At 37.0% G+C, this 26,966-nt stretch overlaps 1 long non-coding RNA gene across 35 annotated transcripts in view; it reads left to right on the plus strand.

The window, feature by feature from the left end:
• Window positions 1-26,966, plus strand: part of LOC123284789 (uncharacterized) — a 471,184-nt gene that overhangs the window by 297,727 nt on the left and 146,491 nt on the right. For 3 of the 35 annotated variants that reach the window (XR_011502332.1, XR_011502334.1, XR_011502335.1), the window contains one exon: window positions 20,900-23,921. The exons of 31 other annotated variants lie outside the window; for them this stretch is intronic. This is a non-coding gene — a long non-coding RNA (uncharacterized lncRNA). Of the gene's footprint in view, window positions 1-20,899; window positions 23,922-26,966 lie in introns of those variants that run through there. One more of the 35 variants, XR_011502333.1, reaches the window with a different exon arrangement.

Below are 26,966 nucleotides of genomic sequence, written 5' to 3' on the forward strand. Positions count from 1 at the left end.
CAATTCACCCCTGGGAGATCCTGTGCACATGTTTTCTCTGCAAAATAGAAAAACTTGGTAATAGTTATCCCCTTGGACTTTGGAGTCAGACAAAGCTTAATTTCAATCTCAACTATGCCACTTTCTAGGCTGTATATACTTGAGCAAGTCATGAAAATTATCTGTGCCTCAGTTTCCTTATCTGTAAAAAGAGAATGGCAATATTTTTCCCTGCCTACCCCCAGGGTTGTTGGAAGGATTGGGTTAGCTAATGAATGGGAAGGTAACTTGTAAGGTATAAACTGCTACACAAATGTTCAGAATTATTATGACATAATCTTGCTATTGTCATTTTCATGCCTCTTAATCCAGGCACAGAAAAAAACTATCCATAATCCTTGATTGGCCCTTTGAGGCATTTAGCTATTACCAAAATACTATCAAGTCTTTTAATAATCTTCTTAGGTTATTGAAAATTGTTTTTGAAATTCTTCAATCTCAGGTTGAACTAAAGCTCAGGGATTTTTCTCATCTGAAGCAAAGGTCAAATCATATTCCAAGACTCATACGTGACTTTATGTTTTTCTGCACTCAATCTTTCTGTCTCTATAAATTTATGAAGAAAAAGAATGCCAACAAAGAAAAGACGAAACAATGGCACACGAAGTGATTCATTTCTAGATCCAATAGAGTCATCTTGCAATACAGAACGAATACATTTTCACTGATTCATTGCTTTGCCAATTAAAAAGTAATTTAGTCAGGGTTTCATTATAGCTTCTCCATTGTGAAGAAGCTGGAGGAAAAGTTTTAATTTTTTAAAGCCTGACCTTGCTGTATTTAATCTAAGAAAATTGGAAAATACCAGATTTGTCTTTTAAAGATTTTAAAAGAATCTCCAGGCCTCAGTCTCTCTCTTTTTTCTTTTTTTCAAAATTCAAGGTGGAAGGTAGGGCAACTTTAATTTTCATCACCTATTTTAAATGGGTCAAGAAGATGACTAGGTTATCAGGGAGGAGTATGAGAAATAAATCTATATTCAAATGCTGATAGCAATGGTGTTCATTTTTGAGGCCTTTACAGTTCATATGGCATTATTTGAATTTATTTTCACATGAACAACTATAGGTAGGTAATATTAATTCCATTTATTCAGATAAATAAACTGAGGCCCAGAGAGGTGAAATAACATGCTGAATGATCAGAGTTAAATACCCCAAATCTGAGCAAATACTCTAAATATTAGAGAGTGAAGTTCTAGGATACGATCCTTTTACACACAATGTCTCCTTTCCTCTTGACAATTTTGAGATAAGACCAACAATTCCCTTTTGAAAGTTGAAGTCTTTGGAGCTGCATTAATTAGGCAATTTCCATTTGTCATCCAGCCAGTCAGGGGCAAAGACAGGTGAATCCAGTGCTTTCTGCCTCCAGAGCCTTGGAAGATACATGAGGCTACATATATTTCCTTCTTGGAAATCAAGATTAGCTCCAAAGAGTTCACAAGTAGAGTTTATCTTTCTCATTGATGAAGCATGTCACTATGGCCACAGCAGGATATTGCAGCCCGTTCCTCTGAGCCCAGGGCTTTAAGGGGGACCCTGGTTGAGGGAGGCAAGAAGAGTAGCAGCTAGACTCCCTGGAGTGACCTCTTCTGAATGACTTTGACCTAAACGCTTTTGAACACAGACAGTTCAAGTGTCATCTCTACAGAAAAGCCCATGCACTTCACCCCTGAGAGGTCCTGTGTCCATATTCTCTCTGCAAAATTGAAAAGACTATCCATGTGGAGCAAGACACACACTTAGCCTCAGGGGAGCTGAGCTGGAAGAGGTGTTCACAAAAGCCACAATGGTGGAGGACCATCTTGTTTGCTACAGAGGAGAGACTAACCACAGGACCCCTTCCCTTAGTTAGATGATCTTTGCACAGCCTGAATTTACTTGCTCCTATTCTCTGGCTGGGTCTCCATCATTGATCCAAGAAATGAACTCACTTCCTCAAGAATGTGCACCTGCATTGAGGGTGGGATGCAACTGGAGAGTCAGAGGCCTCCTCTCTGACTATTGGTCTGGAGGATGTTGAGGCCTTGGGTCTTACCCATATGCCAAATAAGCTACAAGAGCCCTCAAAAAGGTTTTTAATAGACATTTCTCCAAAGAAGATATATGAAAGGCTAACAACTACATGAAAAGATTCTCAGCATCACTAGTTATTAGGGAAATGCAAATCAAAATCACAATGAGATATCACCTCACAACTGTAGGGATGGCCATCATCAAAAACACAAGAGATAACAAGTTTTGGCAAGGTTGTGGAGAAAAGGAAACCCTCGTGCACTGCTGGTGGGATTGTAAATAGGTATAGCCTCTATGGAAAACAATATGGAGGATCCTAAAAAGTTAAAAATAGAACTACCATGTAACCCAATAATTCCACTTCTAGAAATATATCCAAAGGAAACAAAAACACTAAGTTGAAAAGATATCTGCACCCCATGTTCATAGAAGCATTATTTACAATAGCCAAGACATGAAAATAATCTAAATGTCCATTGATGGATGAACGGTTGAAGAAGATATGGTGTATACATATATACGTATATCATATATATATATGATGGAATATTATTCAGATATAAAAAAAATGAGGAAGTACTACCATTTGCAACAACATGGATGGACCTTCAAGGCATTATGCCAAGTGAAATAAGTCAGACAGAGAAAGGCAAATACTGTATGATCTCAATTGCAAGTGGAAAACAAACAAACAAACAAACTCACAGAAAAAGAGATCAGACTTATGGTGACCATAGGTAGAGGACAGGAGGAGGGGAAGTGGGAGAAGGTGGTCAAAAGGTACAAACTTCCAGCTATAGGATAAGGAAGTACTAGCGATGTAATGTGCGACATGATGATTATAGCTGACACTGCTGTATGACATATATGAAAGTTGTCAAGAGAGTAAACTCTAAGAGTTCTCATCACCAGGAAAATTTCTTTTTCCTTTTTTCTTCTGTCTTTTCTTTTGATTGTATCTATATGAGAAAGTGAATGTTAGCTGAACCTATTGTAATAATTTCACAATATTTGTAAATCGAACCATCATTCTTTTACACTTTAAGCTTATACAATGATGTATGTCAATTATTTCTCAATAAAACAGGAAAAAAAATGTTTCAGAATCCCTGGCTATGGAGGAACCACGGACTCAGTGCTCAGTCCTGGCACAAAGCTACTAAGCCTCATTTTTATGAACATCTTACTGCTTTCTATTTGCCCCTTGGGTTCTGAAAAGGCCCCCTTCAGCCTAAGTAGCAGCATATACAAACATTACCTACATGTGTCCCGAGCTCTGTTCTCACGCCTCTTCCTGCTTGAGAGCCTTTCAATAACTGACCTGATTATCAATATTGTGCAACTTTACAGAGACCATATTTCTGTCTGCCTTTCAGCCTCTCTTTCTCTCTCTCTCCCCTGTCTCTGTCTCTGTGTCTGTTAATGTCTCCTTTCTCTCTTAAACTGGAGTGTGTGTTGGGTTTAGACTGTTCAAGAACAAATTATTTGTTTAATTTATAGCAATAATGTTTTCACATTTTTCTACAAAAATTGATCATCTTGTGTTAGTTTAATTTCTAGACACTTTATAATTTGTGTTTGATTGAAAATAGTATCACTTTTCTAGTTGTTTATTTTGGCATGTGAAGACGTAGTTTGAAGCAAAGTTGCTAAACTCTCCAGTTGCATTTAGTAGATGGTCTGTAAATTCTTTTGATTTTCTGTATTGACAATTGAATAGTCTGTTAATATTGAAATCAAGATCTTGTGCTCCTGGATGCTGATTTGAGATCTTCACAAATTATTTAATTTGGGGGAGACTCAGATTCCTCATTTTCAAGATGTGGTTGATATGAATTTCATAGGTGAACTGTGGAGATTAACTGAGCTACTGCCTCTCAGGTCCTTGGTTTGGTGTGGCTCCTGGCCTGGGCCGGAACTCAGCCATGCGGCCACAGCCAACTCTAGGGCGGGCCAGGGAATGTACTTAGCTATGTGCCAGGAAGAAAAGAAGTATTCTAGTCTTTGCCACAATATTTGCATTCCTCCCTCTAGTTTGTAGACATGTGACTTTTACTTTTTTTAAGATTTTGATTTGGATCTAATGACTCCATATTTTCTGTTGTAGTTTTTTCTTGCTTTGAAAGATAGCTCTGCTGAAGGAGAATTGGTAGGAAATAGAGTAAACTAAATTAAACTGAAAAAGACTTCAAAAATGGATCTTTTAACACCCAAATCATTATGTTTCCAGAAAAAAATATATACATACACGCACAAATTTATGTGTATAGTGGTCAGACAGAATTAAAAAGGATTAATGAAAGAATTTTCATAGATTTTTCAACTAAAGTCCAAACTTGAATATGACTCCAGCCTTATATTGAAAAAGAAAAACTGAATTTCGAAGACAAATCAGTAACTAACAGGACATTGAAGATGTATTTACAACCAGAGCGATAAAAACTCATCTCCCCAGGTAGGTTCAAAATGGACAAGGCTAGAAGTTCTGCTGTGTACCTGTTCAACTGGAACATAGGATCCATGGGAAGGAACTAATGGGGAATAAAATTGAAAAAGTAGGTTGGAGTTCTGAGGAGCCATATTAGGAATTCGTGAAGATTAAGAGAACCACATATTTTCCTTGCTCAGGTAGCTAGGGCATAGTATCAGAGGAATATGGGTTCAATCTTGAATAATACTAATTCATTGTGTGTTCCTATATGAGATGCTTAAACTCTCTGCACCTCAATTTCCATATCTTTAACACGAGGCTGATAACATCATTTACTGATAAGAGGATGAGATAGTGAACCATATTTATTACCATTATTAACTAGGAAGCAGATCTGTAACTCTATATATGGGACAGCACATGAGATATGGAGTCAAGAGACTTAGAATAAAATGCCATATCAACAAATTTCTTTGTGACTATTCACAGATGATTAATGTCTTTGGCCTCAATTGACTCCCACATAAAATGGGGGGGGGGGCATAAGCCATGTCACCTCTACTGCACAGGCTCGTGGGGATAAAATGAAATCACAAGGAACAACAAGCATTTTCTGCGATATGGATTTTCACCCTGTGGCATTATCTCTCCTGCAAGGAGTTGCCTGGATTTCTTCCTTGGGGTGCCAACCATCCTCATTTCTCTGAAACTGAGGGGTTTCCCTGGACACAGGACTTTTAATACTAAAACGCTGGCGCAGTCCTGAGCAAACTTGGACAGTTGGCCATCTTATTCTTCCCCAAGGAACAGAGGAACTAATGGGGCATTAAAGAAGGATTGCTATAGACAGGACCACAGTGAGGTTTCAGTGGAACTTGAGGAAAAATTGGATTTACCAATGCAAATAGTCATAACTGTGACCTATTGAAACCAGCCCATGGTGTCACTGAGTTACAGAACCAGGCCAAGTTCTGTCTTCCTCATCAGCAGACCTGGGGCACTGGGAGCATCGGGAATGCTTAGATTCGCATGAAGGATTGACAAAGCATGCCCCAACCAATGAATTTCTTGAGAGTGTCTTCTTCATTCTAGAGCTCCCTTGATAAGCCTGAAATTTATCTTTCTGTGGTTCTCAGACCACAGGTGCATGGAGGTGTTTTCAAAGAAAGAGTCTCTCAGATTGACAGCACTCCAAAACCTAGTACATTTGATTCAAGTCACAAATCTCTTTCATTTCCTGATCTCTGCCTTGCTCTTGCTCCTCTTCTTATCCTCCCACCTGTCACCTTGACAGCACTGATGGTGTCCTTAAGGCATTCTGCATTCTCTTTTCCCTGATCTTCAGCCAGGAGCACTGGGCAGCTGTTCTGACTCTCTCACATGCCTCCTACCCCAGTGTGATCCCCTCTCCATGGAACCAGAATTTTCTCAACCTTCTGAGTTTGATGTTTAGAAAATTTTCCCATGGTAATATATGCACATGGCTTAAAAATGAGGACAAAAACAGTAAAATAGTGTTTATAATGGAATGCAGCTATTCCCTCCCAGACTCTTCCTCATTTCTAGTCCTACCCTAAGGAAGTACAAAGCTAGTTATTGTTTTTATATTGCTCTCTTTTGGTTTATCAACGTTAGATATACTCTACTGTGATTGATATTGGTCCAGCTCCTTTAACCCCATCTCTACTTTTCTCAGCTCCTTCTCCCAATTTTCAGTTGGTCTATTGGTTTTCTTTGTCAATTTATGAATACTTTGCAACTTCACTTCTTATTCATTAAATCTAAATGTGTCTCTTGACTCCTCACCCGAATGGTAAGAATATTAATATTTTTCCCTTTCCTTCATCCTTCTTTCTGCTTCCACTTTCCAGCTTTCCTTATATTTATTTTTGTTTTTTCAATATCAAAATTGGTACCACTACATCCTAATCTGTAATCACCTTCCTTGCTTCATCTATATGTTGATTCTAAATGTTAACAATGAATAGTTTACATCATTATCATGGTGTAAATATCATAGAGTCAATAAACTATGATTCATTCCCTTTCTTGTTTAGTGTTTATTTTACTACATGTTGCAACTTGCTTTGATCTATTTATTTTTCCTAAATTATTGAACTTAAACATAGCTCTTTGCTTGTTTGTTGATTAAATCTTCATTATATCATCTGTTCTTTTGAGATTACTCTTTTTTCCAGAGCCCTCCTTCTCAAGGATCCCCTCCCTATTTCTATTTAATAAAGACTAAGTCTTCAAGCCCTGTTCCATAGGTATCTTTTTAGGACTTTCTTCACAAGCTCTCTCAGCTTGGATGCACTACCCTGGGGTCCACATTCTTCTTGGTTTTGCTGGAGTATATTTTCAGGTATTTTAGCAAAAAATTGCTTAAAGGAAGTCAACTTTTAGAGTTGACTGAAAAGTATTTTAATCATTGCTACCTTCAAAAATAAATATTTGTTTGGTTGGGTAATGAACTGCCACATCAAATCCACATTTCACATATGTCAACTTCAGACCCTAACATCCACCATCCTTCCAGGATGCAGCTCCTTAATCCTCTCAATAACAAGTATGTTATTATCAACAAAGTTATATATGCTTAGTATTAAAAGCAGAATAGAATAGACCCTACAGAAAAGCAGAATAAATTTAGAATTTCTTATGTATTCTCCATGAATACTTTAAAAGATGAATCATTTTATAACCCAGATATCTCCATATAAGCTTTTCCATTTATTCTAGCTCTGTGGTTCTCAAACTTTAGAATACATAAAAATTATCCTGCATGGTAAATATGCAAAACTATATATCCAGAACTAGAAAGGCGATTTAAAGCATTTTCAGAGGTAATTCTTGAATATCAAATTGTATTGATTCTAAGTTGTATCTTTTAATATTTTAATATCTGAAACCAAGATGCAACTTATCAAACAATGGCATTTTTCAATTTTATTGGTTTTTCTTATGCACTTTTTAGTGTATATAAAATAACAAAGTTTGTTAAAGTTAATGGTGTATTAGATTCAATGAAATATGGTAAATTTCGTAAAAGAACTCAAGGAAATATTGGAAGCACTGCTTTTTGTGTGTGTTTAAGCACTCACTCTTGCTCATCAAAGGCTGATGTCAATCTTGTTTCTTTTTTAGGTAACTTCCAGGATCTTTTTGTCCTCAGTGTTTGTAAATTTTATAGTGAAGCACCAAATGAGGGTCATTTGCTGATTTCCTTCATTATACTGAGTAATCAGTGGCTTCTTTTAAATGTGAATTCAGCTTTTGTAAATTATGTTCTATTATTCCTTGAATAATTCCCTGTCCTCTGTTTTCAGTGATTTCTCATTCTAGAACTCCTTTCAGTCATATATTGGACTTTAGGAGTGATGCCTATGGTTTCACTTCTCTCATTTTATGTTTCTTTCTATTTTTATTATTTGTAGAAGAGGAATTTACTCTTCCTAATTTTCAACTCTTTATTGACTGTTTTGTTTTGACAATTATATATATAAAAATACATAATATAATATATATCATATATATTATATTATATGACATATATTATAACATATATAATTATATATTATTTAATTATATTAATTAAATAATAATTAACAATAATTAATTATATTATATATAATATAATAATAAATAAATAAATATATATATTTTTGGTGATGAAAATTGGCCCTGAGGTAACATCTGTGCTAATCTTCCTCTATTTTGTATATGGGATGCCGCCACAGCATGGCTTGTTGAGCAGTGTGTGGGTCCATGCCCAGAATCCAATCCCACAAACCCAGAGCCATCAAAGCCAAATGTGTGAACTTAATCACTACACCACCAGGCCATCTCCCTTGTCAGTTATATTTGTAATTTCCATGGGGTTTTTTCTTCTAATTTTCTAATTGTCCCTTTCTAATTTATCCACAGCTTTGTTTCTTTCTGCTTTTTTTGGGTACAATATATTGCCTAATATTCTTGAAGATATTCACCAGGGTTGTTTATAAGTTCTCCTCTGTTCCTCAGATTATCTGGATTTTTTTCAGGGATCATATTTTTCTGTTAGCTTCTCTTTTTATTCTTTTCCAGTAATTTTATTGACATTCTAATGGTTTATAACATTGTGTAATTTTGGGTGTACATTATTATCTATTAATTTCTGAATAGAGTTAATCATGCTCACCACCAGTAGTCTTATTTTTATCTTTCGCCATACGTATGTGCCCCTTTACCCCTTTCACCCACCCCCCCCAACCCCTTTCCCCTCTGGTAACCACTAACCTGTTCTCTTTATCCATGTATTTGTTGTCTTCCACATATGATTGAAATCATGCAGTATTTGTCTTTCTCTGTCTGGCTTACTTTGCTTAACATTATACCCTCAAGGTCCATCCATGTTGTTGCAAAGGGGATGATTTTGTCTTTTTTATGGCTGATTAGTATTCAATTGTATATATATACCTCATCTTCTTTATCCATTCATCTGTAAAAGGGCACTTGGGTTGCTTTCACATCTTGGCTATTGTGAATAATACTGCAATGAACATAGGGGTGCACAAATCTCTTTAGATCATTGATTTCAAGTTCTCTGGATAAATACCCAGTAGTGGCATAGCTGGATTGTATAGTAGTTCTAATTTTTTGAGAAATCTCCATCCTGTTTTCCATAGTGACTGCACCAGTTTGCATTCCCTCAAGTAGTGTACAAGGGTTTAATTTTCTCCACATCCTCTCCAACATTTGTCATTTTTTGTCTTGGTAATTATAGTCATTCTGACTAGTGTAAGGTGATATCTCACTGTAGTTTTGATTTGCATTTTCCTGATGAGTAGTGGCGATGAACATCATTTCATGTGTCTGTTGTCCATTTGTATATCTTCTTTGGAAAAATGCCTGTTCATATCTTCTGCCCACTTTTGGATTGAGTTGTTTACTTTGTTGTTATTGAGTTGTATGAGTTCTTTATATATTTTGGAGATCAACCCCTTGTCAGATAAATGATTTTCAAATATTTTCTCCCAGTTGGTGGGTTGTCTTTTCATTTGTTCATGGTTTCCTTTGCTTTGCAGAAGCTCTTTTGTGTGATGTAGTCCTCTGTTCACCTCTCTTGATCTTTCTCTGTGTGTCTTTAGATTAGCTATTGCTGCATCACAAACCACACCAAGTTGAAACAACAACTTATTACTTCTCATGGTTCTGTGGATTGACTGGATTTAAGTTAGCACTTACTGCTTTGTGTCTCTCATACAATTGCAGTCATATAGCAGCTGAGTCATATAAAAGATTTATTAGTATTAAAGTCCAACATGGCTTCTTCATTTACATGTTTGGCTCTTCAGCTGGGATAGCTGGATCAACTGGGGATGGTCAGGGAATCACTCTATCTCCATGCAGACTCTTCATCCAGCTAGTTTGAGTTTCCTCACAACATGGTAGATTAGATCCTCAGGGTAGTTGAACTTACATAGCAGGTAGCATACCCCAAAGTGAGTGTTTCAAGGTCTGAAGCATAAACTTCAGGATTCTTCACATTTAGTCTTGGAAGTCCCAAATGCCACTTCTGTGGCATTCTGTTGGCTAAACAATTTGCTGAGACCAGCCTAGATTCAAGAGGAAAGGAGTAAGACTCAACTTCTTAATTAAAGGAGTAGCATGAGCACACGAAGAAGAAAGTATTGAGAGATCCTGATTTCAATTTTTGGGGGTATATGCCCAGAAATGGGGTTGCTGGATTATATGGTAGTTCTATTTTTAATTTTTTGAGGAACCACCATACTGTTTTCCACAGTGGGAGCAGCATTTTGCATTCACACCAACAGTGTGCAAGTGTTCCAACTGGAACTCTTCCTTACTTTCTATTCTCCATCTACATTGGCCTTGCTCTGTTTCTCAACTGCATCATAATCACATATGTTTTTTCTGTCTCATCTACATCTCTTTTCTTTTCACAGTCAAAGTCAAATTGCTTATACATATTTAGATCCTCTGTATTTATATTTTTTGTCATGTCATCATATATATTTTCCCATGTCATTAGAATCTCTTTCAAACATTATATTTAGTGACTGTTCAATTCTACTCATATGAATTTCCCTAGTGTGAAAGATTCTTTCCGTTTTCATGCTATTATAAAAGCCTCATTTTTGGCAGAAAATATGTGTGCAAACATCTGATTTTCCATAATTTTTACAATAGAAAATTGAACATCAATCATTTTATACAATTTTCCCTGTCTTAGTTTAGTAATTTTGTTTCCTGTATTGGTTGTTGTGAGTACTGATTAAATGATTTTTTTTTTCAAGAATGAGCCAGAGGGCCATCTCTTAGTCCTTTCATTTAGGAGATTGATTTTCTGTGCTTCCTTTATAAAAGATTCCTTGTCGAGATAAAGGATTCATGGATTGTGACCGTTTTCCATGAAAATTCACCAGGTGTTGCTCTGTTATTTTCTGCTCTCTACTGTCACAGATGGTAAGTCTGAGACATTGTTTATATTTCTATAGAAGTAACCTACATTTCTGCCTGAAGCATTATGGAATTTTTTTCTTGATTTTTAAAATAGTTTTTAATGTGATCAGAAAGTGCTCTATTCATTGTATTTTCTTAGAATGTAATGAGATTTTAGCTTTCTATTCATAGATATTCTTTCTTCTAGAAAACTTTAATTTCTTATTGATCTTAAGGCAACTTCCAATATTCCACTATTCTCTTTTTGATTAAATTTCTGTTCTTTCTTTTCCAAACTTCTTATTTTCTTTACCATAATTTTTATCTGTTCTTCTTTTGGTTTATTTTCTGGGAGATTCTTTTTAGCTTTTACTGCACAACATTAAATTGGCATTATACAATGCCAGTTCTGTTCATTACTGTAGCCAAAATAGAATTTAATTTAGCATTGGGTTTTACTGTCACCTTTATATCTCATACTGATCTCTTCCCACTGTGCTTTGTTATTTACTCTTTTTACTGTTTTCTTTCAGTGTCCAACTTTCTCTGATACTCAAAACAGGGCAGGAGCCTGAAAAACCATCAGGATTTCCTCCTTCTCCTCTTTTAACCACAGCTTCTGAGAATGTATTCACAGTAATAATACTGTGAGTCTGAAAGTCAGAGCAAAACTGACTTTAATTATGCAAAAATTTCATGTGCAGCCACCTTGGGGAATAGATTTCCATTATAATTAATGATATTTTGGAAATATGAATTCAAATTCATATCAGTTTCTTAGTCCATAAGGTCTGGTGTTGAGGAAGTTTTGTTAATGATATTGTCTTATATGAGGGTCAAATTAGTTTTATAAATTGAGCCAAAGAAATAGGAGATTATTAGCAGCATTAGGAAGAACAAACAATATTTAAGAGCTGAGAAGAGAAAAGGCAGATGAAACAAGCAGAAAAAAAGAATAATTTTTGCAATGCAGCTTTGGTGGGAGTTAACGAGTAAAAATGTCATAAGACGTTTAAGTGCTTTTCTGTCTACGATAAAGGAATGAGCTGAGCTTGGGTGCAGTCTGAGGAAGCAGTTGGTGGTCAGCAAGGTTCTGGTCTTCTCTGGTGTGGAATTATCATGTCATTCTTGATCATGGATAGTGAGCTATAGATGCCTGCTCTTCTTTTCTTTCAGTGATTCATTCAATTGTTCAACAAATTTTTTGGTCCAATGACTATTTTAGTGTAAGAGAAATGTAGTATTGTTCCAGAAAAAATTGTGGTCGATCTTTAATCTGAAATATTGATTTCTGGCCCTATTGCCAGGGACTGGCGATGTGGTTTGATGAATGGATGGTCATTGCATGTGTGTATGTGATAGAAATGGAGTCTAATACAGAAGGTCATCTAATAAAATCCCCACCAGTTTCGCTCCTTGTCTCTCCATACATAGTCTATTATTAGTCGCTTTCAAGAAACAAAATGGTACTCCTTTACAATCTCCCTCTTACCTAACCTCTCAGTGTCATTCGACCCTGTCAACTGTGACTTCTGTATAAAATCTTCTCACCTCTTATCCTCTATAGTGTTCTCAGGAACTGTATACTGCTTTATCTGTTTCATCTCTGCCTTGTTGCTTTGTTTTTATTCTTTTATTTCACCAATAGTTTCTCAATATTCAATTTCAGGCACTCATTCTCTTTTGTTCACTCTAACTCCCTTAGCAGAGTTAGATCCTGTCCATCCTGTCCATACTCTTGGCTTTGGCTATGCTCAGATAATTCACTAATATATATGTTTCAAAGTGCATAGCTCCCTTCTCAAATCATGACCCTTACATCTAAATGTTTACTTGACGTGTCCTCTTGTATTTGTTAAATGAACTTCAGTCCTATGTTCCAAAATGAACTACTTCATTATTCCCCTACAAACATGGACCTCTTTTACTGTTCTTTATTCCTCTATAAAGCTAAACCACCTGCTGGGTTAAGAAAGCCAGAAATCTAGGAATCATTCTGATGTAGACTTCTCTCTTTAACTCTTATAAATAATCCATTAACAAATATGATCAATTTTTCCTCCTAATCATTGCACAAATCATCCCACAAGTCCAACTTAACTACTGTCTATTACCAAAAGCCTCCTAACTGATTTACCATCAACCATCCATCCTTGGAAATCCAGCTACAGCCAGAGTGAAATTTTCAAAACTTATATCCACTTGCACTCCCCAGCTACCCAGTTAATGATTTTCAGACATATCTCATAACTGAGAAGATAAAGATAACACCTCTTACTATGACTTAAAAGACCATGCCTACCCCCTCAAGTGCATTGTCCACCATCTTCTCCTTGATCTATGGGCACCAGAGACACTGGAATTCTTTCACTTTTCCCTACCAGCCTTACTGCCCCCCTGATATAAAGCAGTTGTACTCTTTGTTCTCTCTTTCTTCTTTTTTCTTTTTGCTCCAATGTAAATATAATTATCTTTGAGATTTCAGCTCAAACATCACTTTCTTCAGAAACATTTTGTGGCCTCCCTGATAAAGCTAACTTCTCCCACCTCCATAGCATACCACTCTTCTTTTGCATAGCATTTTGCCCAATTGAAAGTCTGTGCCTTTTTGTATGATTATTTCATGTTTTACCTACTGATTCCATGAAGGCAAGAACAATTTTGCTCACTCAACATCTAACCTGGTACCTGGTCCATATCAGGATCTCAAAAATGTTTATGAGAGGAATAATGAATGAATAATAATAAGTAAATTACATTTAGCACATATTGCCTGACAATTGCCAATGCACATTCATATCTGGCATTGATTCTCACATATTAACCCCAGGAGAATCTGAGAACAAAGGTAATTACCCTTACTTTATGGCTGGGGAGACTTGGTGGTATATTGCATTATCATGGGGACCAGTAAAAAGATGCTTCCCTCTTCTGGGTCCTGAATCTCTGAAGAAGCAGGAAGCCTCTTGAGTGAGTTTCTCTGCACTTCTAGCTAAGGAATTAACATTTTAAAAAGAGTCTATCAGATCTCAGGCATGTTGCTAGACACTTTTATATATGTTCTGCCATTAAATGCCTTTATGATCTTTCCAAATAGGTATTATGAGCCTCATTTTTTAGATATGGAAATTAACACTCAGAAACTTTAAAGAGACTGACCAAGGTCGTGAGGCTGTCTCCAGAAGCTGTGAAATTATTCTCCATTAACTGGAGCTTTTCATGTTAAGCTATTAGGTACACAGGCTGCAACAAGCCTCATGTTTATTTTGGGAGATACTATTTGTCAACTTATAATCTATTTTACCTCCACTGAGATCAACCCTCACGGCCAAAGTAATAATGCCTTTCCCTAAAGCCAAAGCGACAGCCTTACTTGAGGTGGTTGACACATTTCTAATTTTAACAGAGGAGCCTTCCTCTTTACCTCTACTTTCTTTTCAGTTCCTTCAGGGTAAAATGGTAGAAAAATAAGTAAATCCCTGGGCAATGATCTGCTGTGATTTAATGTTATTTCTGATGCTACCTAGTCCATGGAAATAGACTTTGCTCAATCTGCGTGCCTTACAACTTTCCCACTTTCTTAAACCCACTGCTTCTGTCCCTTGACTCAAATAGTCCTTTACCTCTTTTATCTCTCTACTTTCTTCAATCTGTCAGGTCGTTCTAATCTTAGGAAATTCACTGACCAAGATGGAACTCATTTTTGGTCATCTGAATGCTTTTTTTTTTTTTAAAAACAGCCTGAATTCCATGATATCCCTGTCTTTTGCCACACATGGTTATCGGCATCCCAAGTCTTCATTTTTCCCAGTGTTCCTTCTTCTTCTTAAAATTTGGCAATTGAAAGAAATGCTAAGAGCTGGAGAGAGTATGATGGAGAAAATGACACAATGTTCATGGCGCTCCAATATAGCCAGGTCCTCAGTTTCACCCATAAATCATTTTACTTGCTCATGGTCAAGTTCCACTCCCAAAAAGTCTTCCAAATCATCATCATTTTTTTGAATCTTTGCTCAGTTAATAACCACTTCCCACAGGCAAAATGGCCCTCCTCTTAGTTCACTGAGATAATAAAGCCATCAAACATAAATTGCCTCATTCTCATCCTGCTTCACCTCACAAACACCTAAGTACACAGTCACCTGCCTTTCTATACATCTTCACTCTCTCCCCTCTGGCTCAAGCATTGATGTCTCTTCTGCTGTGCGCACCAGCCCCTCCACATGAAATTCATTCTTCCAGCCCCTTCACTCTTTTCTCCTTCTAGACTTTCCTCCATCAAAACTGGTGTCAACAGCTAGACTTTTTGTGTCATCTATTGATTACTGTTAAGATGATCTAAGGAATCCTCACAGTCAGAATCTTAATCTTCTACTCCTTTTAAACAAATTTTACACTCTTCTTAGGCTGGTGCTTTTACTGTCCACAGAGCATAGTTTCCTCATCCAGTTTCCACACCTCACCTCCAACTACTGGGTCATGTGTCAGACATCCCTAAGAACTTCCTCACTATACTCTTTTTTTCCACCATCAAAACCTTACTTGGCTGACGGGTTTCTTCAGCTCTGCTTGAGCCCAACCAGCCAAGAAGTAAGATGCCAGGATCACTTTCTTCTAGACATATGTGTTCTCAGTTGGCTACTCTATGTAACAACCTCAAATATTTAGTGACTTAGCTAAATATTTATTTAACTCATAATTCTTCCGGTAGGCAATTTTGAACACACTCGGTTAAGCAGTTCTTCTGGTATTACTCTGAGCTCCCTCATGCTTCTGCAGTCAGTTATGGGTAGTCTAAAACGTTTTACTGAGTTGTCTAGGATTTCCCACATGTTTCACTAGGACAACTGGGCTGACTCAGCTCTGCTCTGTGTGTTTCATTCTCCAATGGACTAGCATGAGGTAATTCACATGGTATTTGGGAAGCTTTCCCAGTGAAAGCATGGAAGCCTTTTGAGACCTGGCACAATGTCAATCCGCCAGACTCTATTGCCCAAACTAATCATAAGGACAGCCCAGATTCAAGGGCTGGGGGATATGTTTCACCTCTTGATGGGAGCTGCTAAGTTTGAAAAGGGTGGATGTGCATGGATTAAGGGAACAGAGAAGGTAAATTGGGCCATTTTTGCAATAACTCAACCACATGCCCAATTTCTGCTAGTAATTTCTTTGAACAATCTTTACTAAGTTTTCATGGAGTAAACACATTAAGAGGAGGAAAAATGCCACATAATTCTCCCCAAAGAACAACTTCTTGATCTAACGCAATCTCTTTGCATTCCTAGTGTTCTGTTTAGATAAGCTGCAGGGGAGGTTAGGTGATCTTAACAAGGTGGTTCTGCACCTTTTTATAACTTTTCCAGTTTTAGATTTGATTTTAAATGATGGTGGTTTGGATGAGGGTTAAAGCAATGAGATAGTGAAAAGGAGGCAGAATCTGGATATATTTGGAAAGTACAACAGCCTACAGGTTCTTTAGATACAGGAATAGGCCCGCTCAATAGCATGTTACAAAAGAAGAAGAATATAGTAGCACATCTGTAGCCTTTGAGCTGGATGCTAGAAGAGACACTGGGACCCAGATGAAGTGACTTCCCTGAGCAAAGGAAGAGTGGTCCTGTGTTGTGTGGTCCAGTGGTTTTTCCCGACTCTTTCTCTGTCCCTGAATGTTTTTTAGCATCTGGTACAGGGGACAACTGGCTGTCTTTTGGGAGAGTTTTTGCTCATTTATATCAAGTTTAACTCTGTGTTCCATTAACTCGGGGCCTTGCTTTTTGCCTACAGAACTTCACCATCTGGAACAAAACACGCCTTTGCAGTCAGGAGACCTGGCTGTAGTTCCTAGGTCTGTGACTTTGGCTAAGCTTTTAGACCCTCTGCACCTCAATTTTCTAACCAGTAAAGAAGAGACCTAATTGTATCTATTCTACTCTGTCGTTGTGATAATTAAATACAGTCCTTTTTATTTAGCAATGTCATTGCAATTAGTAACTGGCACCTAGTAGGCTTTGAATCAAAATGAATGCATGGATCATTTTCCCTGAATTGTTTTTCTTTTCTAGGGAGGTGGTATTCTTTGATCTGTATGGGGAGGATGTTTTTCTGCTCTCTACAGTCATCCTGGCATCAAGGATGTCCTCAGTTCACCCTGGCTGACTGATTATTGCTTGCAAATTCCAAATTTTTGCAGACTTGCTGTGAGGAAGGATCAAGTAATATCACAGGCCAGGCTGGGAGACTGCAGAGAGGGCATCCTGACCTGCGATTATTCATGAAGTGACGCATAATCAGGGTCTGGAGACAGAGATATCAAGTGCTGAGAGCAAGTTCAATTAAAAAGCCCTGCAGTGAGGCAGGCCCTGCTCGGGAATGCAGGGAGATGATCAGTTTCTGGAAGTAAGAGATTCTTGGGGTGGCTGGAGTCACGATTGAGGGGTTGGATAGGAAGTTTTTTGGGGCTGGGGAGGCACTGAGGAAAGTGATAGCAAGAGAGGAAAGTGTTTAATTGGAGGGAAAGTGACTTGCGGAGTTCTCTCCATTTGAAAATGAAGTCTTTTCCAGGCTTTCTAATGACGCAGCCTAGAGAGTAAAACTAAACTATAGTGTGAGCCAAATTGCTTGTCTCTGCTTTTTCCTTGTCTTCTTTGAGAAGCTCCGGAGGTCTGAACGGGTCAGTAGAGTGTGACTTTAATTTTATAACTTTAGCACTATATTCCGTTCCTGTTTTCAAGGCAGTACATGCTCAAAGAAAATTCAGAATCATAAAAGTAAAAGAGAGATTCTCTGTCTCTGTCAACCCATATGTCACCACTGTTAACATTTTGGTGTTTTCATTCTAGTTTATACAATATACATGATCAATAGACACCAAATTTGTGGGTAAACTTCCTGAGATTTTCCATAATCACATTTCTCTCAAAAGTCACATGTTTCACAGACCTCTCCATATAACAAACTTAGCAGTCTAAGTTTCATTGAATTTTCGTATATCACCGGATGATGGCTTTTTTGTTTTCAAAGAAAAAAGTCATTACTTTTCGAAAGTTACTTCCTTGCATAATAGGTTGACAATAGAAAAACTATGTGATGTGGAATTAAAAATGTCAGCTAAGTATAATACGCTTTGCAAAACACATGACTCTAAGTCATTCTTCAGCAATATTATATATTAATATGTGATGTGATCTTGAGGTTCAGATATATGCAAATCTGTACCGTTATTTATAAACGCGTGCAAACACACAGATACAGACACATACACATATGCATAATCAGAATTGGTAACATATATGCAGTTTTGTACAACTTACTTCCTTTGCCATCACAGCAGGACAATTTTCGTGATAAAATTATTCAAAAGCTAAAGTTTTAAAAACTGCATAATTGTCATTTTGTCATTAAGCCATTACTCATTTATACAACCATCTATTCTTAGATATTTTGACTGCTTCAGAGTTTGGTCACTATAAATAGTGTTGGAATGTACATTGTTGTGAATAAATATTCATTGCATCTTTAGTATTTCCTTAGGATAGATTCCTAGTAGTGAAATTAATGGTTCAAAAGATAAAACTATTTTAAAATTCTGTCTCTCTCTCTCTCTCTCTCTCTCATATACATATATATATATATATACATATATATATATATATATACATACATGAGACTGCAGTCCCTTCTGTGACACCGGTATGTGATAGTAGACTTTTTAAAAAGCTATAGCAATTTGAAATGGAAACATTTTTCCATGCTTCTTCAGTTTTCATTTGTGTTAGACTGGTATGGTTGAATGTTGTCCTTATATTTATTAGCTATTTTTTCTTCTTCCATAATGTGTTCAATTTCTTTGACCATTGATTTTTTTGAGGTTCAGTACTTTCCTAATTGATTTGTATGAGCTATTTAGACACTAATAATATTTTCTTTTTGCACTTTTATGGCAAATACTTTATGAGGTAATTTCATTTTAATTTTGCACACAGCATCTTTGACATTTGAAGTATGCATTTATTCAAATCCTTTATAAGTCTCCTTTGCATTTTCCCCAAGGGCTTCTTAAGACTATCTCATCCCCAGATCGCTTAAATTCTTACCTGTATGCAAAAATATTTTCCTACTGTATTTGGACATATGATGATGAGTTAAGGATCTAAGGTGGGAGAGGGCAAAGAGGTAGGCAGGAGCCTATACAAGGACATACTGAACAATTATGAAAGAAGTACAAATGACTAAAATTGTTTCATTTCTTTTGGTCACTAGTAAGAGGTTTGGTGTTTTCTTTTAAGCAATGATCATTGCTTTAAACCGGCTCCTTTTAATCTCACTCCTGGATTATTGCAAGCACTTCCTAATTTTGTCTCCTCACCTTTAGTCTTTTCAACTCCACCCCCTTCTACACGTTAAAGCCAAGGTAATCTTTATAAAATAAAAATCTGACCTTTTTGCTTTCTAATTAAAATCCTTCCTATCAGCTTTAATGTGCAATCTCTTAGCACGGCATCCTGGACCCTGACACCTGGTTTCTATCTCCCACTCCACTTTCCACTTCTACCTCTTTTCCTCTTGTACTTTACACTCTCATGTCACCATGCTGCTTTAGACTCAGTGTCTTTGCTCGTGGTGTTTTCCCTACTTGAAATCCTTTTATAATCAAGCCAGGTAATATCTCCCTGAGAAAGCAACTCCTTGACCCAACACTCTGCTACGTGGCCCTCTTCTTTCTGTTTGTGGCACCCTAGGTTGAACTGTATTTTAAAACAACAGTTACATTGAAATTCTGCCATGTGCATGTATTCTCACTAGACCATAAGCATCTCAACATCAAGGACTCTTCTTTTCTTTTATTGTGTTCCCTGTGCCTAACAGAGTCCCAGCATACTTTAGGTGCTCAATGTCCTGTAATTCCCCCAAATTGCCATCAACTTAACGCCTATCAGAAGCCACGTCAAGACTCTCAATAGCCATCATCTTATTTAATGCCAATCCGTTGCTGCATCTTATTTTGCGAAATGAGAATATCAATCCCTGCCACACCTTCTGCCCCAGACAGCAGTGAAACTGAAGGCGGTAGCAAATATAAATAATTTTGTAAACTGTGAGGAATTTTGTATGCATGCATGTGCGCCCTTGTGTTTGTATAGCTACTGTTACTGTTATAATTATTATTACAGAAATATGACTTTAAATGACAGAACCACAAAATTTTAGAATACTAGATGTACATGTGACCTGGGCTTGATGTAGACCACTGGTTTGAAAACTGCGTTCCCAGGTACCCTTACCTTCCTTAGAGATGCTCCAAGGGTGTTTTCTGAAAGGGGTTGGGAATGAGGGTGCAAATTCAGCAGGGTTTCCAGGCCCCATCCCAGAATTTACCAGAGCAACCACCAGTTTTAACCATTTCATATGTTGGAGTTCATATATGGTTTTGTCTAATCAATATATGAAAAATGCAAATTGTTCTAATGACCTGTGTTACAAATAAAGAAACTGGAGCCCAGAGAGCTTATCAGGTTTGCCGAAGATCACACAGCTTGTTGGTGTCACATTCAGGCCAGTGTTGTTTTCACCACACAACACTGCCTTAGGAAGCTTCCTCCTCCTCAATCCCAGGACATTTTCCATGCATGATTTTCCCCCAGGGAATAGTTTTGCAGCCCAAGATCATGCCACTGGCATCTTAAAGCTGTGTGGGTTCAGCTGAGTGCCAATTTCCACTTGTACTTTTAGTTTTCAAAACACGGCTGAGCACATTCCTAATGCTTATTGTTCCATCATCCACACTTCCAAAGACTCTCTCAGATATTCCAAGCAGATGCCTTAGGGCACCAGGCTGTAAAATCCACTTGCTAACAGGAGTTTTATCAATAGCAATCTCTTCCAGTTTGGTGGCTTGTTAATCAGCACATTTTCATGAATGGCTCAATAATAGCTTGAGTCTAAAAGATGATCAAATTATCCTTTACAGTGCTCTGGAATTGCTGGAGATTGGTTTGCTGAATGAATGGGAGACCTGCCACTATTTTGAAATCAGAGCAAGGAATCAACACACTGGCTGAGTACCTCTGATATGCCAAGCATTTTGTAGGTGTTAGAATCACAAAGGGTATTTGACACTGTCACTGCCCACCAAGACCTCACATTCTAGTAGGAGCAAGATACACATGTAAACACAAACAATTCAGAGAAAAACATGCAATTAAAAAGAAATATATGAAGTGAGAGCCTAAGTCATTCCCTCTGAGTGTTGTCAAGAAAGCTTGGCAATGAAGATGAAGGTTGAGCAGCTTTTTAAACATTAACATTCATTTTAGGGGGCAAAGGATAGAAAGGCATTCTGTGTACAAGAAATGGCATTCCAAAGATATATGAATTCTTTATTCAGGCATCTTTAAAACAAAAAAAAGAGAGAGAACTAGGTTTGCAACCAGAAGCTAAAATCGGTTCTTCCTGTCGTGGCAGAGTGAGAGAAATAAATCAGAAATTAAAATTTCTTGTACACATTACAGAAAAAGGGGGGAAACATTTGCACTTTTTTAAAAAAATAGAACAGTATTGGAAGAGCATGAACAGAGTCGTGGCAGATAAGGCAGCTAAAGAGGAGAACGCTGACCAGAGCAAGGAGGAAACCCTGCATCCCACAGTGAGGATTCTGCACTCTATCCTGATGACAAGGGTATCCTGTTGAAGACTTCTGAGTTAGGAAATGCTACATCTTTTCCTTATAGATCTAAACCAGCGACAGTAGTCAAAGGACTGTCAAATCCTGAGGTAACAGCAGTCGTGGCAAGCTGAAGTATCAGGGAGGTTGATCTGGGGGCAATGAGTCTTGCAGAATACGTGGAACACCAGGTGAGGAAGGTGGTATGTGTGTAGATTAAACACCTGTGTTGTGGTCTCTAGTTAAGCAGTCATTAAAAGAAAGCAGTTGAGCCTGGGATTTTTGCATCAGTCATTCGTTCACTCAACAACTATTTGTTGAGTGTGAATTATATGCAAGGTATTCTTCGGGGCTGAGAGGGTAGAAGAGTTAATAGTGTCTCTCTTCTGGAGGAGCTTTTGGTTAGCTGAGAAGATAAATAAGAGCTCAGCTAACAGTAACCATTCAGCCAGTGCATATGTGCCATTTTATGGTGCATTCTCGTTGGTTCTCACAACATCCCCATGAAGCTGGTGCTATAATTACTCTCTGACCTTCATGTCACCACACTAATAAAGTGTGAGACATAACAGCACCAGGTTCATGGCGATGTTGTGATCCTCATGAAGTAAGAATGGGTCAGCTTGATAGCAAATCCCAAGCTCGCACCCATTGCCCAAAGACTGCCTCCAGGTAAGTATGGCATCAGGCAATGGGAGTGTTTGAAAGAACTGCATAAATAAAATGCATTGGAAACTTTTTTTAAAAAGGAGAAAAATATGGTCAGGATCTTAGAAGTTGAGTTTTGGAAAGGCTCCAATGCCTGGGAGAAGGAAGAGTGGTTTCTGACCCTCCAAAAATGATTATCTGGCACAAAATACCAGTGCAAAGCAATCACCTTCTTAAACCAGATTGTTGGTCTTCCCCAAATCTTCAAAGATGGGAATGAAATGGAGTAGTTGGAAGTTTCAAGGAAAATGCACAGGACAGTGAGAAGGCAGTCACACTTTGACCTTCGATTGTGAGTCAAGGCAGAAAGTAAAGTCTCTGACTTAAAATATTAGGAAAAAGCCAAAATCAACAACATTACCAAAAAACAAAAACAAAGAAAATTACAAACAAAACAAGAAAAACCCAGGCACTTAAAGGCACAGGCATCAAACCACAAGTCTATAAACTTCACACAGTGGAAGTTTCCAGTAATGAAGTCTATGAACTCCTAACTTGGTGAGACTTCTCCTCCCCCTTCTCCTCCCACCTTGTTAAACACAAGGTTGGAGTTTTACAGGTTTTTCAGTAAATGTGAGTCCTTATGGCGCTTAGGGTATTTGTAGAAAGTTTCAGTTGTCATTATCTCACAGTCAATAGATGAAAGTGGGCAAGAAAGGGAGAGGGGAGGATTTGATTTATAGCTGTCTTTGTTCCAGAGTGTCCTTGACAATCTGTTTTAGGATGCTCCTCAAATCGCCACAGAAACATCTGCCAAACACTCTACTTCAGGGCAAAAACTCAGTTGGTTTTATGTGCTGCAGAATCAATGGCCTATTTCTCCAGACTGTAAAGTGGGTTCAGAGTTTGCTGGAAACTTAAGAAGTAAAAAAAGAAGAAGAAGAAGCAGCTCATTTGATGGCTGGTTGCATAAAAGTCAACACCTGCTATTTGGAATTTTTTTTTAATGCCTGGTTAAGGGAAAATGTCAAGGGCTTTTCAAATTTGCATCAATTTGAATAAAGCCATTGTTACACAGCTTGCAAAAAGTCAAAACACTTTAGGGGAAGTTTGAGCAGATTTTCCTTTTCTTGCAGAGATTGGCATAAAAGCAAAACCTTGGAGATCTTAATCTGAAGTAATCTTGCAAGAATTGCCCAAGCCCGTATTTGCCAATTAAACTCATGTTCCAGAAGATAAAGCGTTTGCTGAATTAGAGTATATAATTCGATAGATAAGGGAATCTCTTCCCTTCATAAATATTTTATCAAGAAGTGAAAACATGCACGCATATCCTCCTGATAAAGCCATGAATATCTAGGAAAAGCGATTTTCTTATTTGTTTTTCAAGGGAAATATTGTGATTGAAAATCCAAGCTCCGTGATGTATTTTTCAGTAAAGAGAATGCTATACATCTGTAAACAAAAACAAAATTTAAAAAAATAATAAAATAGTTGCAAACGGACTTTATGTGAAAAGTTAAATTAGAAAATAAATCTAATGTATTTTTCCTTTAAAAGATAAATTGTGATCATTTTGTTATATAGAGAAATATTGAACCATTACATTGTGCACTTGAAACTAATATAATGTTATGTCAATCATGCTTCAATTGAAAAAATAAAATTAGGTTGTCATCTTTTAATTGAGTGGTAGGTCTTCTTTAATATAAGTCCTTTATCAGACATCCATTTTGAAAATAGTTTCTCCATTCTGTCTTCACTTTTATTTTTCTTAAACATGTCATTTAAAGAGCAGAAATTCTTAATTTTGATGAAGATCTGTTCATAAAATTTTTCTTTTATGCTTTATATATTATTGTATCATAGAAATCCTTGTCTAAGATCATTAAGATTTTTTTAATGCTTTCTTTTAGAAATTTACCAGCTTTAGCATTTATATTAAGGCTATGATAGTTGATAGGTTAATTATTATATAATATGTAAGTTAAGAATTGAAGTTCTTTTTTACATATCTATTTCTCTCTTTTCCTTACAATAATGTCTTTGTTGAACATCATTTGTTAAAATTTATCTTTGTCACCTTTGTTGAAAATCATTGTCTCAGCTGTGTGTGGATCTACTTCTGGACTCTTGATTTTGTTCCGTTATCCTATACGTCTATTTTTATACAACTACTACCCTCTTTTTGTTTTGTTTTGCTTTTTTGGTGAGGAAGATTGGCCCTGAGCTAACATCTGTGCCAATTTTCCTCTGCTTTGTATGTGGAACATCATCACAGCGTGGCTTGATGAGTGGAATGTAAGTCCACACCTGGGATCCAAACCTGCCAACCCCGAGTTGCCAAAGCAGAGCATGCAAACATAACCACTATGCCACTGGGCAAGCCCAGATACTACACTCTTGAGTTTTGTACTTTTATATTGTCTTGAAATTACCTAATGTAAATCCTCCAACTTAGTCTTTTTTTTCAAAATTAAATACTCCATCACTCAAAAGTATGAAATTTGCAATGACTGATATGCAATAAAAAGTATAGACATCAAGAAAGGAGGAAAATATGACACAGTGAAGAGAAAAATGTCATAAAAATAGACCCAGAAATAACACGGATGATAGAATTACCATACATGGATGTTAAACATATATTAATGTTCTTATATCGAGAAGGTAGAGGAAATCTTAAGCATGACAAATAGATATGAAAGATATAAGAAAGATTCACATCAAACTTCTAGAGTTGACCAATATACTGTATTAGATGAAAAGTACACTGATTGGATTAACAGCAGCTAAGACCCTGCAGAAGAGAAGTTTACTGAACCTAAAAACAGTAAGAGACCATTAAAAATAAAATACAAATATAAAAAAGACAGAAACAAATGAACAACGATTAGTGATTCATGAGCCATCAAGCGCTGCAGGCTGGATGTTCTTTCCAGGCAGGAGGCAAGGGCAACCATGAGGCTTACCATCACTGTTTCCCTTGTCTCAAGGATCATTTTCCTGTACTACTTGTCCAATGTCTGAAAGCTGTTGTTTCATATATTTTGCCCAGTTTATTACTGTTTAAGACTGAAACATAAAATTTGGTCTTTCATTATTACATCATGGCCAGGAATAAAAATTCAGAACATATTGATTCTGACAAAAGTTCTTACTATTTGGCTTATTTCCTGCACCTGAGCCTCTGTTTCATCCTTTAGCTAGTTTTCACTTACCCTTCTCAGCTGTAAGCTCCTAACTGGAACCTTAGCTATTTCAAAGATAGAGGTACTGCTTTTGATCTTACTAATGGTCCTATGCCACGTTTTTTCAGTTCTCTAAGTTCCTGCTAACCACTTCTAGAATGCTCGGAAACAAAATACCTTCTCAGACCTCATGAACATATTCTATTTTTCTGGCATCACTCCCTCCTAGCATTAGCCCAGGAACCTAGTCATCTTATCTCAGTCTCTGAGTCTCCCTGATCTCCTCCTCCTAGCCCAAGTTGTGTGAGATCTTTCTTACTTAATATAAATCCCTGGTCCCTGTCAGGAAAATAATTTGTTCACAAAGATATTTATTGTCTATGATGCTTACCATTTAGGGGATATCATATCATCTGAATTTTGGAGGGTTTTTTTTCAACTATAAATATCCTGCTTGGAGATGTAGAAAGCAATCTATAGTTAGGGTTTGACTTCTGAGTAGATGAAATATGTGACTTAGTTTTCTGCTTACTGAGAATGGTCTTGTGGCCAAAATTATTTCCTTAAGCCTTAGAACTTGCTATTGAAACTGTTGCTTTTATACATTGATTTGAAAGAAACAAGTTATTACAAAGTTACAAATACACTCTGAAAGGGATAAGAGCATCAGCCTTATCAACTCTTACTTTGGGAGGAATTAATTCCTTGGTTTACTTTTTGGTAGTTACTGAACATTATAAGAGTAAGACTATGTAGTGAAGGCATAGAGAGAACTTCAGGAATGACTGAAGGGAGAAGGAAGGCCCTGACATGAGATGCATGGGGGCTAAAGATAAACTTCCTATTGTACAATTTTATCTGCAGTTGGGCCTCAACATAGCATAAAATGGTTGTAGTTAATGTGGTTGTCTGCAGCCATGTGTCTGAATGAATCCACCATGATCATTAAAGGGACCACTGGCAAATATCATACAAAGAAACACAACTTATCTAGTCATCCACATCACTACAACTCTCTTGGGGAAAAAAAAAAAAGAAAAGAAAAGAAATGTAACATGCATGTTTTCCTCTAAAAGATCAATTGAACCTGAAAAAGAATTCTCAAATGTCTCTAATTGCCATTACCTTGATAATTAGGGCTCAAGCAGATCTACGTAGTTTTGAGTACTCAGAGATAAGCATCACGGAGTGTGGGAAAGAGTTCCATGAGCAGACTTTGCACTCCCAGCCTTTATGAAGTGTTGGATAATGTAGACAGCATTAAAACAGATACTTATACTGATAAGAGTGATTAGTAAGGAACAAGGATACTTTTCCAAGAAGTAGATGCTCCATTCAGGCTATTATCTAGCTCAAACAACTGAATTTTAACTTTCTCATCTTGGGTCATTACATTTGCCTACTAATCAGTCTTGCTAATTACTAAGAGCTATTGATATGAATGAGTTGATTCTTAAATTTAGTCATTCATCAAAATGAGTAAGAGATAGGCCAAGAAGGGTTTTTGGTGGACTACTTGAGTATCCGTCCCTAAG

This window comes from Equus asinus, chromosome 3 (genome assembly GCF_041296235.1).
Source record: "Equus asinus isolate D_3611 breed Donkey chromosome 3, EquAss-T2T_v2, whole genome shotgun sequence".
NCBI classification, from domain to species: Eukaryota; Metazoa; Chordata; class Mammalia; order Perissodactyla; family Equidae; genus Equus; species Equus asinus.